Genomic DNA, 15,276 nt, shown 5'->3' with positions numbered 1-15,276 from the left:
CCATTGATGAGCTGGTGCAGCAGCGCCGTGAAGCGCGCAGCCTTAAGGCCAGTCTATCCCACTCCACGCATGCACTGAGGACTTATGCAACGTCATACTGCATTCTTCAGCCACCAACTCCAGTTCTTCCCCCATGGAAGTTTGTACAGCTCAGCGACAACAAGCCAACAGAAAATCGCCGGCCAACATCTGCTAATTCGGCATCGTTCTTCGCCAGAAATTTGAGGAACAAGATGTTTGCCTTCGTAACGGATCCATTGTTGTCTACGTAGACGCAAGCATACAAGACATCAAAGCAACAATAGCTATCTACTGCCCGTGCAGACCTGCCCTGAATCAAACCTCTCGGTTTCAGCTTACGGAACCCCCTTCGTCCTTTTTTGCTGAACCCTTTGCAGTTGAAGAAGCACTCTGCTCCGTGGCCGACATAACTATGCTCCCTGCGGCCAGGGTTGTCATCGCCACTGACGCCCTTCAAGTTGTCCGGTTGCTACGACGTGTTAGTCGCTGTCCAACAATATGTCAGGACATCCACCGGCTCGCGGCACGCATCCGGCAGCCAGTACGTATTGAGTGGGTCCCACGGGATCTGCTGACCTATCAAAGCTATGCATATTTAGCGACCCGCCTTGCAAATACAAACTCATCACCATATCGGCTCTTTCATTTGGACAATTTTACCCTCCTTTAAGCAAGAAAGGAACTCCTCCGGCGCCGCGCACGTGCTCTCATCCCTCCGTGTGCGGTAACCCCTCCCCGCGGTCTTACCCGTGCAGAGGAGGTTGCGCTTAGGAGGATCCGGGTGCGGGTTGCCCTCACATCAGCCATCACTCGGAAGTGGCGTCAGTACCGAGAATCGTTTCCTTGGCCAAGGTGTCCGAAATGCAAACACGAGGACATTGAGGCTGACATTCATCACTTACTGTGGGACTGCCCAGCTCTCAAGCCTACAAGGATCCGGCACCTGATGGTAGCGGGTATTTCACCAAGCAACCCGGCTTCATACGGAAGGAAGGAAGGCCTCAGACGTTGCTGGCACATACCCACTACGGGGGAGTAGCTAAGACACAGGCGGTTAATTGCTAGATACTGGAAAGTTTTTACGGGGAAAGGAGTGGTAATAGTATGTAGTCTGGTAGATTGGAAGACGGAAGGACAAACGTACTGTTAACTTGGAGATCGAGGACGGGTCAATGGCTTAATGTGCATAATAGTATACAATGCCTGTAGTGTTTCAATGTCGTACTGACTGAGAGCGGGAAAAATGAATTAGAATGGGAGTCGCTGCGTTTCTTGAAGAAAAGTTTGCACAGCAGAGCGCACACTCCTGTCGCTTCGTTCAAGCAAAGAAGCGCCGATGGAAAGAACAACCCTCGGAGGACACAGGCAAGCCCAGTTGATGAAATGGAATTTGCAAAAGACGCTTCCTCAAATGAGAGAAGCGGCGGCAGAACAGCAGGAAGTGAAAGAGACCTCTAGTCTGCGCGAGCGCCAGTCTTTGCTACTCCAGGGATGCAGAAGATGCTGATATTCGGGAGATGATGTAAGAGTCGAGGCAGCAAAATCCTGAAATATTTTTTAGCTGCGAAACCTGACCGCAGCTGTATATGCACACGTTGGCAGGGCAGCAACAATTGGGCCGCAGAGAGAGGCTCTTGCTAAAGAATCTGCAACCTCATTTAAGTAAAAGCCCATAGGACCTGGTACCCAAAGCAACCTTACCGAATTTAGATGGAGCGGAATCAGGAACTTAAAGAAGCGTAATGCCCGAGACTCAGTGGGTGAGGATAATGAAGAGCAAATGGACAGAGAGTCTGTCATAACCGCGACCTGGGAAATGGTGGTTTCTAATTTTCGTAAGGCTAAGATTACTGGTAATAATTCAGCCAGAAAAATTGGAGTGAAGTCAGGAAGACGGAGAGAAAAAGTCCAATGCAGTGAAGGCGAAAAAATTCCCACACCTGCCTTTTCGCGATCCTGCGAGGCATCGGTAGCAATAAGAACATGAGAGGGAAAGGACCTTAGGTGGTCCTGCAACAGACCCCGAAGAAGCGGGAAAGGCTGCAGCTTTGCATTCGATGGGAAAATGTCATCGAATTCAATCTGGACATATTTGTAAATAGAACCTGTAACAATATGATGAGTTGTTATACATTTGGCGGACATCTGTGAAATGAATATTTATGGGATCAAGGAGGGACTGCATGTAACATATCTGCGTAGTATGAAAACGAGACCAGGCGGAACTAAAAAAGGCGGAAGGTTGACTAAGAATTATTATACTGGAAGCGTGAAGAGGAGAGTCGCACAATTTTAAAAATATTTCAACTGTTAAAAGGCGAAACCTAGCTGATAACGATGGGATTCGCGCCTCAAGGTGCAGAACAGCATTGGCGACATATTTTGGAAGCCCCAGACAAAGGCGCAACGCCTCACGCTCCAACAGCACAAGATGGCGAAGTTTATAGGCAGGAGCTCCTGAGAATAAAACACACCCGAACTCCAAAATTGGGCGGACGTACATTTTATAAATCATCAGAACTGCATGCCTTCTCACGCCTGACCTAGCACTACAGTCTGTGTAGGATGCCAATGGCCCGAACTCCTTTTGCAAAAACTTGCTCCATGTGTGGCCGCCAGGATAGAGTAGAGTCATATATTACTCCGAGATACTTCACCGTCTGAACTTGAGGTATGTTATTTCGATAGACCAGGCAGATATTTACAGGAACAGAAACCGGAAATACTAACAATGCGCATTTCTTCACATTGAGGGGCAGATGAATTCTTCCTAACCAGTTTTCCTAAAACCTATGCCTTCCGCATAGGGATGTCCGACACCCCAACCTTTGACCACTGCGGCCATGAAGAATTAATTGGCCATATATTGTGCTCCTGCCCGCAGTACAGTCCACAGAGGGCATGCCTTAGCCACGAACTTGACCAACTGGACGACCAACCGCTATCTGAAAAAAGAATTCTACAACAGCGAAAGGACCTACCGTTGCAGAAGAAGGCCGTGCAAGCGCTTTTGCGCTTCTTACAATCTACCGGCCTGTGTGAAAGACTTTAACTGGAACGCCTTGTGTGTGTGTCTCCATGTGTGCACGTTCCTTTTTTTTGCGTTTTCCTCTCTGTCATCTTTCTAACCCCTATCCCCCATCCCCAGTGTAGGGTAGCACACCGGAGACTCACATCTGGTTAACCTCCCTGCGTTTCCTTTTCATGCTCTCTCTCTCTCTCCTAACCAGTTGTCAAGAACATTGAGGTTATTTTGCAGGGTTCGATAAAGAGTGTGAATGTCACCTGCTGATGCAAAAAATGCAATATCGTCGGCGTACACATAGGTTTTCACATTTTGAATGCATGAAATTGAGCTTAGAAAAATGTTAAAAAGAACAGGTGTGAGAACTGATCCTTGCGGTACACCTCTTGTCTGTGGAAATCTCCTTGAGGAAACACCATTTTGGCAGCAGTAAAATTCTGCATTTTGCAAAAAAAAACAGAAATCCAGTCTACAAAATAGCTAGGGAAGTTCAGTTCCTGTAATCTTAGTAATGGAGTCGAGTGCTCCACGCTGTCGTATGCTTTACTGACATCCAAGGTGACAAGCGCAGCAAACTGTTTTCTATTGCGAGCTAATTTAATACGACTCTCTATATCAGCATGAGCACACTAATTTGAACAACCCGGCCTGAAACCAATTTGACATGGATTCAAGAGAGCATTTTCCGAAAAGAAATGACATGACGCGGCTGGGAAGGACCCTTTCCACCAATTTCACTAGGTTCGATGTTAATGAAATTGGGCGTATGTGGTCTAAAGTTAATCCCTCCCCTTGTTTTTAAGCAATGGAACTATTTCCGCAAGACGCCACTAATGAGGTATCCATGGACCTTCAATATAATGGTTAACTGGTACCAACAGGTCTGCAGGAGATTCACTGAACAAAAATTTGATCATAGATAAAGTGACCTTATCGGGGCCCGGAGCCGCAGGGGATAAGCGCAGAACAATTTGCGACAGCTCAGGCATAGAGACCTCAGTGAAATCACTTGAGGTGCATGTGAATATAGCAGAATGTAGAGAAGATGTAAAGCGAAGCTCTAGGCCACACGCAATATCCTATAAGGCCTTTGCGATGTCAGCAGGGGACTGAATGAGGGATTCAACGTTGGCAGCCGCGGGAATCACCTTGTGGCGCCTCATGAAATTAAACAAAGCTCGTTTATTTCCTGACTTTGAAAGGAAATTATAATGATTTGTATTATGCTCCTCCTTTGCGTATAATCCAACCAAATTTTTGGGCATTGATTGATGAAAAGTTTCTCCCAAGCTGCTTTCCGTCGTCTGTATGCACGCGTGCACTCAGCATTCCACCAATTGTTTGTGATTGCACCCTTGGTTCCCTTAACCAAAAATTCAGACTTTAGCCTTGCATGGTCCAGTACTGAACATAGATTTGCAGCCTTGCTTTCGGCACTTGTCTGAGCGCAAGGGTCGGAAGTAATTTGGAGGGCTGATATTAGCGTGTCTTTAAAGCAACTGTAATTTATTAACGTGCGCTGACGTCGCTCAGGAAGAGCTAATTTACACGAAAACTTGAAACTAATCGGTAGATGATCACTGTTTGTTGCACAGTTAACAGGCGCCCAAGACATAACAGAGACTTCTGGGGAGGAAAAAGTTAAATCCAAGACAGAGCGGCATTGATTCCGAACAAACGTAGGTAATCCGGAATTGTTGCAGATCAAGTTGTTGTCAGAAGCCCAATCAAAAAGTCTAGAACCAAAGCTGTCTGTTTTAAACCCCCACGTCACATGGTGCGAATTGAAGTCTCCAAGTAATAGAACCTGAGATCGGCTACTAGACTTGAGTGAGTCAAGGGGCCGAGTGTCACGCACACCAGACGGGAAATATGCATTAGCTACCGTAAAGGGCTGTTGACCTGGGACACTGAGGTCAACCGCAAGGATTGCACATTCATTGTCCGCATATTGGAAAGAAATGCATGCCCTGTGGCAAAACTTTGTAGAGATGAGCACTAAAAACCCTCCCCCTCGTGATGACCGGTCAAGCCGGAACGGACGGTAATCCTTGAGATGATAATTGAAATTTGTAGTTAGCCATGTTTTCTGCAAAGCAACTAAATCTGGTAGGAGCTGATTGCATAGGCAATTTAAATCTGATGAAGCTGAAGATATAGATCGACAATTCCACTATAGTATACTTAGGAACCCTATCTTGGCGGGAGTGCCGCAGCAGCGACTGCCTTTTCTAGAATCCTGGTCTTAGCATTTTGACTTGTGTTACTTTTCTTTGTCTTTGCCATGTTTTCTGCAAAGCAACTAAATCTGGTAGGAGCTGATTGCATAGGCAATTTAAATCTGTTGAAGCTGAAGATATAGATCGACAATTCCACTATAGTATACTTAGGAACCCTATCTTGGCGGGAGTGCCGCAGCAGCGACTGCCTTTTCTAGAATCCTGGTCTTAGCATTTTGACTTGTGTTACTTTTCTTTGTCTTTGACTGGGGACAAGATGTACCTGCAATATTCAGAGGAGACCCACTTCGTTTCTGGGCGCGGAGATCAGACTCCATATCCATACAGTCCATAGAGGATGCGTCTGTAATGCTGTTCGAAGGAGAGGCCTGAGAGATCTTTTGTTGCTGACATTGTTCTTGGCCCCGTGGAGCGGAATCGATAACTACAGAAGGAGGAGTAGCTGCCGAAGCCAACGAAGGCAAGAGCGAAGCGGTGGACACCTGCAGAAGATTGATCATCTGAGGAGCTATGACCTGCGAAATGCACGTGGATACGGTTTCCATAATGCGATCCATTGCATTTGCCACAGCCTTCTCAACTGCCGCTGTAATAGCCTGGGACCAACTAGAATCCATTATAGGTGGGCATTTGGCGGCCACACTAGAGTAGCCTGAGGCCTCTCTCCTTGACAGCGGCAAAATCCTCTCTCCGCGTGCATCTGCGCTTGTCTATGAGCTCAAGCACCTGATCTTGTGCTCGTGCAGGACAGTCAGGCGAATCAGCAGAGGGAGCACCACTACACAAACAACATTTCTCTTATTGTTCAGGACATTCCTCTCTGCAATCACGTTCCCCACAGGCACAGCAGCGTAAGGCCGATTTGCAGGCTTGCCGCTGTGGCCAAATCGCCAGCAGTTTTGACACTGAAGGGGCGAGAGTTAAAGCATCTACTCGAAAAACCAATGGCACATCTTAATCTCTGACGGGCAAAATATTCCTGCAAATGTGACAATGAGGGACTCCGCAGGAATTTTTACTCCGTCAACCATCCTGCTGCATCGATGGAAAGCAATCACTCCCGCAGGCGAGAGGCTCTCAAACGTTTCCACAGGCTCAATCAAGAGTCGACCCTTCGGACCAAGCCCTTGGAACATGCTAGATGAGGCGGAATGAATGCGCTCACCGGGTGGTTGGCGAAGGTCGTACACTTTAGCAGTTCTTCATTACAGTCTTTATCCGATGACCTGCACAAAATACCACCCCTGCCGAACTGCCGGACATCGGTAATGCGCATGAAGTTCCTCGATGTTGACTGAAGAGCCGCCTGTACTGCAGTCGGATCGCGCCACCATCGGAAGGCACTAAAGCGACCGGAATGCTCGAAACTCCAATGCGGAAAACGAGATCAGTTGGGAGCTGGTCTTGAGGAAAAGATGCCGACCAAGGGGAAAACCCCCGGCCGGGAGAAGAAGTAGACATTAAGCTCTCGTCCCGCGCCCAATCACCCCAGAACAGGAGCAAGCAGGCACAGACAAAAAGAAGGAGAAAATTAGCAAGCCAGCGCAACACCGCCAGGTACTTAGCCGCTGCCCCACAGCCTGGATTGCTGGGCCACGTCACCTTCCTCCAAGAAAGCCAACAACACAACAAGAAACAGAACAGCGAACTATCATACATTGCCTTGACGCAGGGACCGTACCATCGTTCTCTACTGGACTTCCTCAAATCAGCTAACCTTTTTTTATTCATTTAATCTCTACTACATTATTCGTCACACCTTCACCCATCATTGATGCCCTGGAGCAATAAATTTCGCTTTAAAAAATACCAAAAAGCACTTAGCTTCGGGAGCCAAATGGATGGATGGATGGATGGATACGGCTGAACCCTTTACATCGGGCGGTGGCTCAAGCCACCTAGCCATGTCTTGTGAAATTTTACTCCTGTCTTGCTTTTAGCCACCAATCAGATAACCTTCGCTTGGTTACTTCTAACCTCTTAAAATCTACTTTCCCTTCACTATCCTTAAACCCCAATGCCTTGGGTAAGTCAGCCCCGCTGCCTTCCACTGTAGGGTGAAGCCCTTTACAGAAAAGTATCAAGTGTTCAGCCGTTTCCTCCTCCTCTCCGCACGCAATGTACAAAGTGTCTATCTCCTGGTACCTGACTCTATACTTCTTAGTCCGCAAAACTCCAGTCCTGGCCTCAAACAACAAAGAACTTCCCCTACAATTATCATAGATATTTTCTTTGACAATTTCCTGTTTAAAGGTCCGGTATGTTTCTAGTGCCGATTTCGTCAGTTTGGACTTGCGGCGCCATCTAGCGGTGACAAATAGAACTGCTTTGACAAACCGAATCAAAATTTATCTTTCTCGCTCATGTTTCTGTTGTTGCTTCCCTGGTATTTACTTGTCTTAAGAAGACGAGCTTAGTGGAAGAACGCCTGACCTCCCAGCTGAATTAAGGAAAATGCAACTTGCATCGGCAGATTGATCCATCCAGATCAATGCCGCACTGTCTTGTTAGTGCAAGTGGTGGCCGGTTTCAGCCTCGTTTTCAGTGTTTTTTCCTGGCTCCTAGGGAGCGCACAAGAATTCTGACTACGCCAATGTACATTCCCTTTGTCGCGACTAAACCGAAGGTAAAGGGATGATCTCTTGAGCTGAAATTGTTTGCAGGCTGTTGAGGTGAACTGAGCCCCGTTGGATATGAGTGTGCGAACATCTACTCATTACCAAAATAGAGACGAGCGTGAAGGCAGCGACTTAAGTTCTGATATTTGTTATGCTTCTTGCCGAAAGTAGCCCGTAAGGAGGTCTACGCGGTTCTCAACAGCACGCAACGTCCAACGCGCTTGACTGCGACCGCGGCTTTTTCTGGAACCCGCGCCACATGTGCACTCAGAGGCTCTAAAGGATTCACCGTAACTACAACGCACTGCAAACAGGAATTCGTGTCGATTTTGAACCGCTTTCGACGACTGTAGTCGCGGAAGGGAGCCCTTGAGAGTCGGGACAGTGGAATTTGGAATAGCTCCTAACGCGACCGTGGAGCCGGAGGCAGCCAATTTGAACTAGCCGGAAAACCCGAGACGTTTCCGTAAGGCACGACGCTGCGCTAAGCCGGCGCGCCAGCGGAACGGAAGCAGCGCTCTGCTCACCCGCTATCGGATGAGAGTACTGCGCATGCGCACTTCAGCGCCCGCTCCGCTAAGCCGTGGAGCGCACTGTAAACCCGGTCAGCCAAAAGTGTTTATGTGACAGAGTATACAGCTCGTTCGGTCGAAAAGTCATCGGCGTTTTTTCGGCACCGCGTGTCGGAAATAATCCGGGGGTTCATAAAAAAATAGCATCATGGCAGCCGCTTACCGCAGAATGTCGCGAATGGTGTCGTACGATTCAGTATTTCGTGCAACAAACTCAGCAGTTAAGCTAAAACCTAGCTCGCGGCAGTGATTTGAACTGGTGACCTATACTCGTGGGCTGCGTAAAAAAAATCGTGTCAAGGTAATTTGTGGTTCTAGTTATTGATGATTGATTTTTCTGTGTGATAGGCGATGACGAGTTAATGAAATCACTAAAATTAATTGAATAATTATGCAACTAAAAATGAAGAAGTGATAAAATTGTAAAACCGCGATTCAAAGTTGTCAAAGTGCTCGGAATGGAAAGCTTGTGCCATTCCTCCGCCGAGGGAGCCGGCAAGAGTGTCGTGGAGGGGGTTTGCTAGCGCATTCCTATAGAATATGGTCTTGGGTGGCGCGCGTCCCGTCACCGCAGTGCGGGTATGCAGGGTCATATTCATCGTTTGTGATTGAACGTAATCGGTAGGGGCTAAGAATAGCCTTTGTTTGTAGGCGTCTGAATGTCGTGGCTTGCGCCCTGTCCATGTCGGGGTTAGGTGCCGGATACGTACACCTAAGCTTGCGATAGAAGTTCGTAATCTCCGTGTACGAGCCAGGCGCCTCGGCCGGAACCCATACGAGATTGATGTAGTGATCGAGAGTTCGGTTGCGCAGAATTCGCATTGTGAGCGCGCTTACAGTGTTCTTAGCGAAGTTTTGAATGGCGCTCTTTCAGTCGCTTAGAATAGTTTTGTTGCGGGGATCCGCGATGGCCAGCGTGATAGCTACTTCCTTTGCCTCGCGTATAAAGCTAGCGTGAAACGTTGTGGCGTTGACGAGGGCTGACTGTGGAGTGGCCATACATGCCACGTATGTTCCGCCTTTTATGTGTTGAGCTGCATCCACGTACGCTGCTCGTCGTTGGTTCTCGTACTGTTCCTCAAGGGCCTGCGCCTTGCTTTCCTGCGGGCGTCGTGTCTGCCTGGCAGTTTGTTCTCGGCTACTCGTTTACCAAATAGTCTACCAGCAATGTCGACTGATAAATGTGAAGTTGCACATACCTCCTCAACGGTGTGAATGTGGAGGTTGTCGAGAATTACACATCGCGCAACAGTGCGCGACAAGCGGGTCACTTGTGCCGTCATGTGGGCTTCGATTAGCTCAGCCAACGTGTTAAAAATTCCCAACTGCATCAGTCGATCTGAGTTGGCGTATGCCGGCAGGCCAAGGACCGCCTTGTATGATGCTATTAAGTGCCACTTCGTCCCTGCGACGCAGATAATAGTACGGGCAGACGCACGTGATTCGACTTAAAATGAACGACTGCATGATCCTGCATAGGTCGGCTTCTCTCATGCCCCTGCAACGGGTGACAATTCGTCTCACCAGGCCGCCTATCTGGTGCGCCGTGACACGTAGGCGGCGGATCGCTTCCGTGTTGTATTATTCTGAATAAGCATCCCAAGAACCCTGATCATGGCTACCGGGGGTATTAAATGGTTATCAATGTGCAACTCGATGGGTTCCCGAGGGTCGCGTGCTGCCTGTGAGGCTTGTTTGTTCCTGACAACAAAGACTTCCCATTTAGCCGATGAACACGTAAGGCCGTTCCCCTGCACGGAAGAGTGTACCGTGTTGATAGCTTCTTGTAATGAATCTGCAATCTCTCAATCGGATCCGGTGTTGGTCCATATGGTAATGTCGTCGGCCGATATAGAATGATGAATGTGGGATAGCATATAACAGACGCGGGAGGCCATTGATAGGAATGTCGAAGAGAAACATTTAAAGTACAGCGCCTTGAGGGGCTCCTCTGGTGCCGAGTGTAATTTTGTCGCAACTTTAGTCCCCGAAATGCAGCGTAGCCGTGCGCTGGCTCTGAAAGTTGGCGATGTAGTCGTATGTCCGTTTGCCTACGTTCATCAGTGACAGGTGAGAGAGGATGGAAGAGCGTGACACATTGTCAAAGGCCTACTCATATCGAGTACCACGATGGTACGCGTGGCTCTTATGCAATTTGGATCTACGAGTCTTGCTGTTTCTGCTACATGATGTCCCGAGTCGAGAGACCCATTCGAAACCAAATTATTTGGGGGGGGGGGGGGGGGTGGAACGTGTCTTCTGCGTCGGCGTGCATTTGGAGCCTGTCTAAGACAACGCGCATTACTTTTCCATCACGTTAGCGAAATTGGGCGGAGGTTCCCAATTTATAGCCCTTTTCCCGGTTTAGGAATAAAAATAATTTTAGCGTGCTTCCATTCGATGGGGATTCCGCCTTTTGTCCAGTGTCTGTTGAAGATGTCCGTAAGGGTATTTCCTCATTTATCCTCTAAGTTGCGCAACATTTCATTGGTGATGAGATCGTCCCCAGCTTCCGAGGTAGTGTTAATTTGATTAAGAGCACCTCTGACTTAAGTTGAGGTAAAAACACTATCCACGTGAGTATTATCCGACCTTGAATACCCATCTGCCGTGGGTATATCATTGGGCGTTTACGTACTGATTTTTTAATGTGGTCACGAGCTCTTTGTCGCTGTCCTGGAAAGCTTGTGCGACCCTGTGTAGGGTCTTGTGAGATTCGTTCTTAGTTCTTCGTTCCAAAGCGACTGAGGCTATGAGGGACGCCGTAGTGGATGGCTCCGGCAATTTCGGCGAACCGGGGTTCTTTAACGTTAACTCACATCGCAGGTGTGTTTTTATTTGAATTTTGAGGACCGGCAGACGGAAACTTTAAAGACGTCAACTACTGGTCCGAACGCGGAGCCAGGTGATAACACGATGGTTTCACCCCTGCGGGCGGCAGCGTGGGTGGAACCCTTCGCAACCTCTTCGGGCTTCAGACGGGCAGGCAGCGGCGACGGGACCATTGTGCGTCTGTTTTGTGCGTGTGTCAACCATTGCGATGTCATGGAACCAGTATCACCCGAGCGCCTGTGATGTAGGCGTCTGTGTGCTGTTGTGATCAACGAATGCGACTTCCACCGGAGACACAGACCTCCGTTATGGTCTCTCCGTCTTTTCTCTTACTACAAACTTCCTTCCCTTACGGTGCAGTTGAGGTGTTCACCGATATGTGACACAGTTACCGAGCCTTTCCTTTTCTCTAAAATCACAATCACAGCGGAGACGCAGGATGGTCAATTCTGGTAGCAGCGGCACTGCAGTTCGTTCGGGCAGCGTTTCAATGCAGGCGAAACACACCAGGCGCCCGTGTGCTGTGCGATGTAAGTGCACATTAAAGATCCTCTGGTGGTCGAAATTATTCCGAAGCCTCCCACTACGGCACGTCTTTCTTCCTTTCTTCTCTCAGTCCCTCCTTTATCCTTTCCATTACGGTGAGGGTGAGGTGTCCGTCGAGATCGAGATTTTAGACAGACACTGCGCCATTTACTTTCCCCAACAACCAAACAGGCAATTTTTCAATTTTTTCTCTTCGAGTGGCGGATAGGCTTCTTTCAGAGGCCTCCTAGAGACTCTGACCGATTTCTCCGTCGGGCAAGGCGTCGCGCCAAATAGGTGATTGTGTTCCGTGGACTCCGTGGCAGCGCTGCAACACGGTGTCGCGTTCGCTCTTGCGGGTAAGCGAGTATGTGAATCGTAGCAGCGTTTTGTTCACTTTATTTGTTTTGTCTTAATGCCACGAAGGCATAACAACCGCTCCCCTCTCCCGAGCTCTCACTTTCCGGGCCGGAGTTGGACCTCCTCCACCATCCCAGGAGCGTCTGCTTACGTTCAAAGATATTTACTACCGAGATACCCGGCGCGTTTACGCACCGCCGGCTCCCTCCCTAACTTAACCCAGGCCTCCCACTGGCGCCCACTCCAGACCCGAACTGCTCCCTACACTAATCTCCTTCATGTCCGCTACCTCGATCAATTCCTTTCTTCTTGTAAGCTCTGCAGGAAACCGGGAGACTTCCTTCATGTCCTCCTCACATAACCTACCTTCACACACCCTCCATCCCCCACCACGGCGGAGTCATACTGGGAGACTCTCCTGGCCAGCTCCGCTGCTGCTGACTCGCGCCGGATAATTACCGACGCCCTGAAGCGGATAGCCCTTCAAGGGTTGTTGTTTGCTATGTAAGGGCAGCCCCCTAAGGGTTGTCTCGTGCCATGTTAGGGGGTTTCCCCCCTCTGTATTTGGCAATAAATGTTTCCACCACCACCACCACTCTACTACTACGCGCCAGCTGACTACGAATATCCTGGCGCCAAACCTTCTGTGAGTCAGTAAGCAAAGGAGCCGTGGCGACGTGACGCGAACGAAAGGCGGCTTTTTTTCCCTGTAAAGGTTTAGTTTTCTTCCTTTTCATATCGATTGTAAAGAAACCACAATTGGGGAAAAAAAGAGGCTCTTTTCATTGCCGTCTGCAGCACCGTCAGTAAAATTCTTCACGCGTGTTTCTGGGTCCTATAGATCACTTTTTTTTTGCCTCTTTCGATGACAACAGCAGCAAGCATGAGAGGTTGTCGGTCGTGTTCACTAGCTCGCGCCTTCCTGCGCGCTTTACCTCAAACATGGTTTTCTGTCTTGCCCAGACTCATTCTTTATGTGAGATATATTGTCTCGCACGACGACTATCAAGTGAGACAAGCAAGCCAGCGTCTCCTAGCAACTGGTGAAGACGATTCTGCGAAACGAGTAAGGCAGCTTCTGTAGCCCCGGCTCCTCTTTGTTATTTTACCCTGGCAGGGACAATAGGATTGAAAATAGTTATCAGGGGCCGATTTGTGAGGTCTCTTTGTGAATCGCCGCTTTTGATGATTTTTCTTCACGTTTTGAAAGGAAAAATAAACCTTTTAGTTGAATTTTTCCTCGAATAAAGTGACTTACTCTCTATGAATTAGGAAGACGTCGTCGCATCGCATCGTCAGTCTACGTGTAGTCAACACCACCCAAAGAAAAACGCAACCATATGAATTATTAAGGCGAAAGCCTTACTTGCCTCAGGAGTCCGCCGGAAGTGTTCGTTTGCAGAAAGCGTCCGCCTCACCGGTCAATCAAAGGATGTCGTCGAAAATAAAACAAAGTAAATAAAAAAGGAAACAGAATTAAACACAAAATATTAAAGATGAATGGCTGCGCTTTTATGGAGGCAAAACGCTAAGGCACCCGTGTGCTGTGCGATGTCAGTGCACGTTAATGATCCCCAAGTGGTGAGAATTATTCTGGAGCCCTCCACTACGGCACCTCTTTCTTCATTTCTTCTTTCATTCCCTTCTTTATCCCTTCCCTTACGGCGCGGTTCAGGTGTACGCCGAGATATGAGACAGAGGCTGCGGCATTTGCTTTCCCCAAAAACCAATTACTATTATTATTAAAAATGAATGAAAAGAAATGAAGATAAAAATAATTTCAAGAGAAATAATTAGAAAATAAATAAAAAGAAAAAAGAAAAATTCTCAATAAAATAAATAACGAATGGGAATACAGAAACAAAAAAAAAGCGCACTGTCGTCTTATAGTAATTGGTTTTCGGGGAAAGGAAATGGCGCAGTATCTGCCTCATATAACGTTGGACTCCTGAACCGCGCCGTAAAGGAAAGGATAAAGGAGGGAGTGAAACAACGTAAATGTGCCCGTAGTGGAAGGCTCCGGAATAATTTCGACCGACCACCTGGGGATCTTTAACGTGCACTGATTTCGCACAGCACACGGGCGCCTTAGCGTTTTGCCTCCATAAAAACGCAGCGCCACGGTCGGGGTCGAACCCGGGAACTCCGGATCAGTAGTCGAGAGCCCCAACCACTGAGCCACGGCGGCGGGAACTGTCGTCTTGGAAAAACTCGTGTTCAAGAAAGTTCCATGCTTTCGCATTCCTGCACGTAAGCAGACCTAAGTGCCCTCAGATTTTTTTTTTTTTTGCTGCGGCACAAGCCAGTAAGGGAAGCAGTTTAGAAAATATGACCATTCGGTTTCATACGTGTCCTCGGCTTTTCACTCCAGAGCAGTGAGGCGACAGATTAATTGGAAGAGAAATTTGACATTACTACGTGGAATTTTTCACATACGGTGCAGCAACAAGACAAAGGCACTTCAGATAATGTTGGAAAATGGGATGTTAGGTACGCAAAAATCTTATATTTGGCAAGTCGCGCATGCTTCGCGCTGCTGTGCAGCAAAGCAACGAACAAATGACCCGCAAGCGGATTTGCCGCCCTCTTCCGGCCGACTCTATATCTACAGCTGCCTTTTTTTCCCGTGGTCGTGACTGAAACAAGTAGAAACATTTTTATCGTCGTCTTATTTAGTGTGACAGTTGTAAGTTCCGTTGAATGCCGTCGGGCTTGGCGTTTTTCGGTCGCCTTTCCGCACTTACGGCCGCGGCCGGCCGCAGCCTGCGTCGAACACAGTAATTCAGGCGGCGGCCACTAGGAGCCGTTAGTGGTCAGGTGGGACTTTTCATCATCCAATCAAGCGCAGGTCCTATACACGAGCTGACCCTTGGTTGCGCCGCCCGGACGTACAAGTCCAGTGAGGAATAGGGCGACGCACAGAGAGTATTCTTTCCAAAGGTCTTTAGTGAGGACAAATTTTTCGGAGAGATGCTACCGCAGTGTTTCCAGCGCTGTACCGCGCTGCATGTCCAGCGACAGTACTACATGATTCCACAAAGTACGATGACAGTTGCTGGAGTGCATCTTGCGACTGACCTCAC

The sequence above is a fragment of the Amblyomma americanum genome, chromosome 3 (assembly GCF_052857255.1).
Source record: "Amblyomma americanum isolate KBUSLIRL-KWMA chromosome 3, ASM5285725v1, whole genome shotgun sequence".
Classification (NCBI taxonomy): domain Eukaryota; kingdom Metazoa; phylum Arthropoda; class Arachnida; order Ixodida; family Ixodidae; genus Amblyomma; species Amblyomma americanum.
This window is presented reverse-complemented; position numbering follows the sequence as displayed.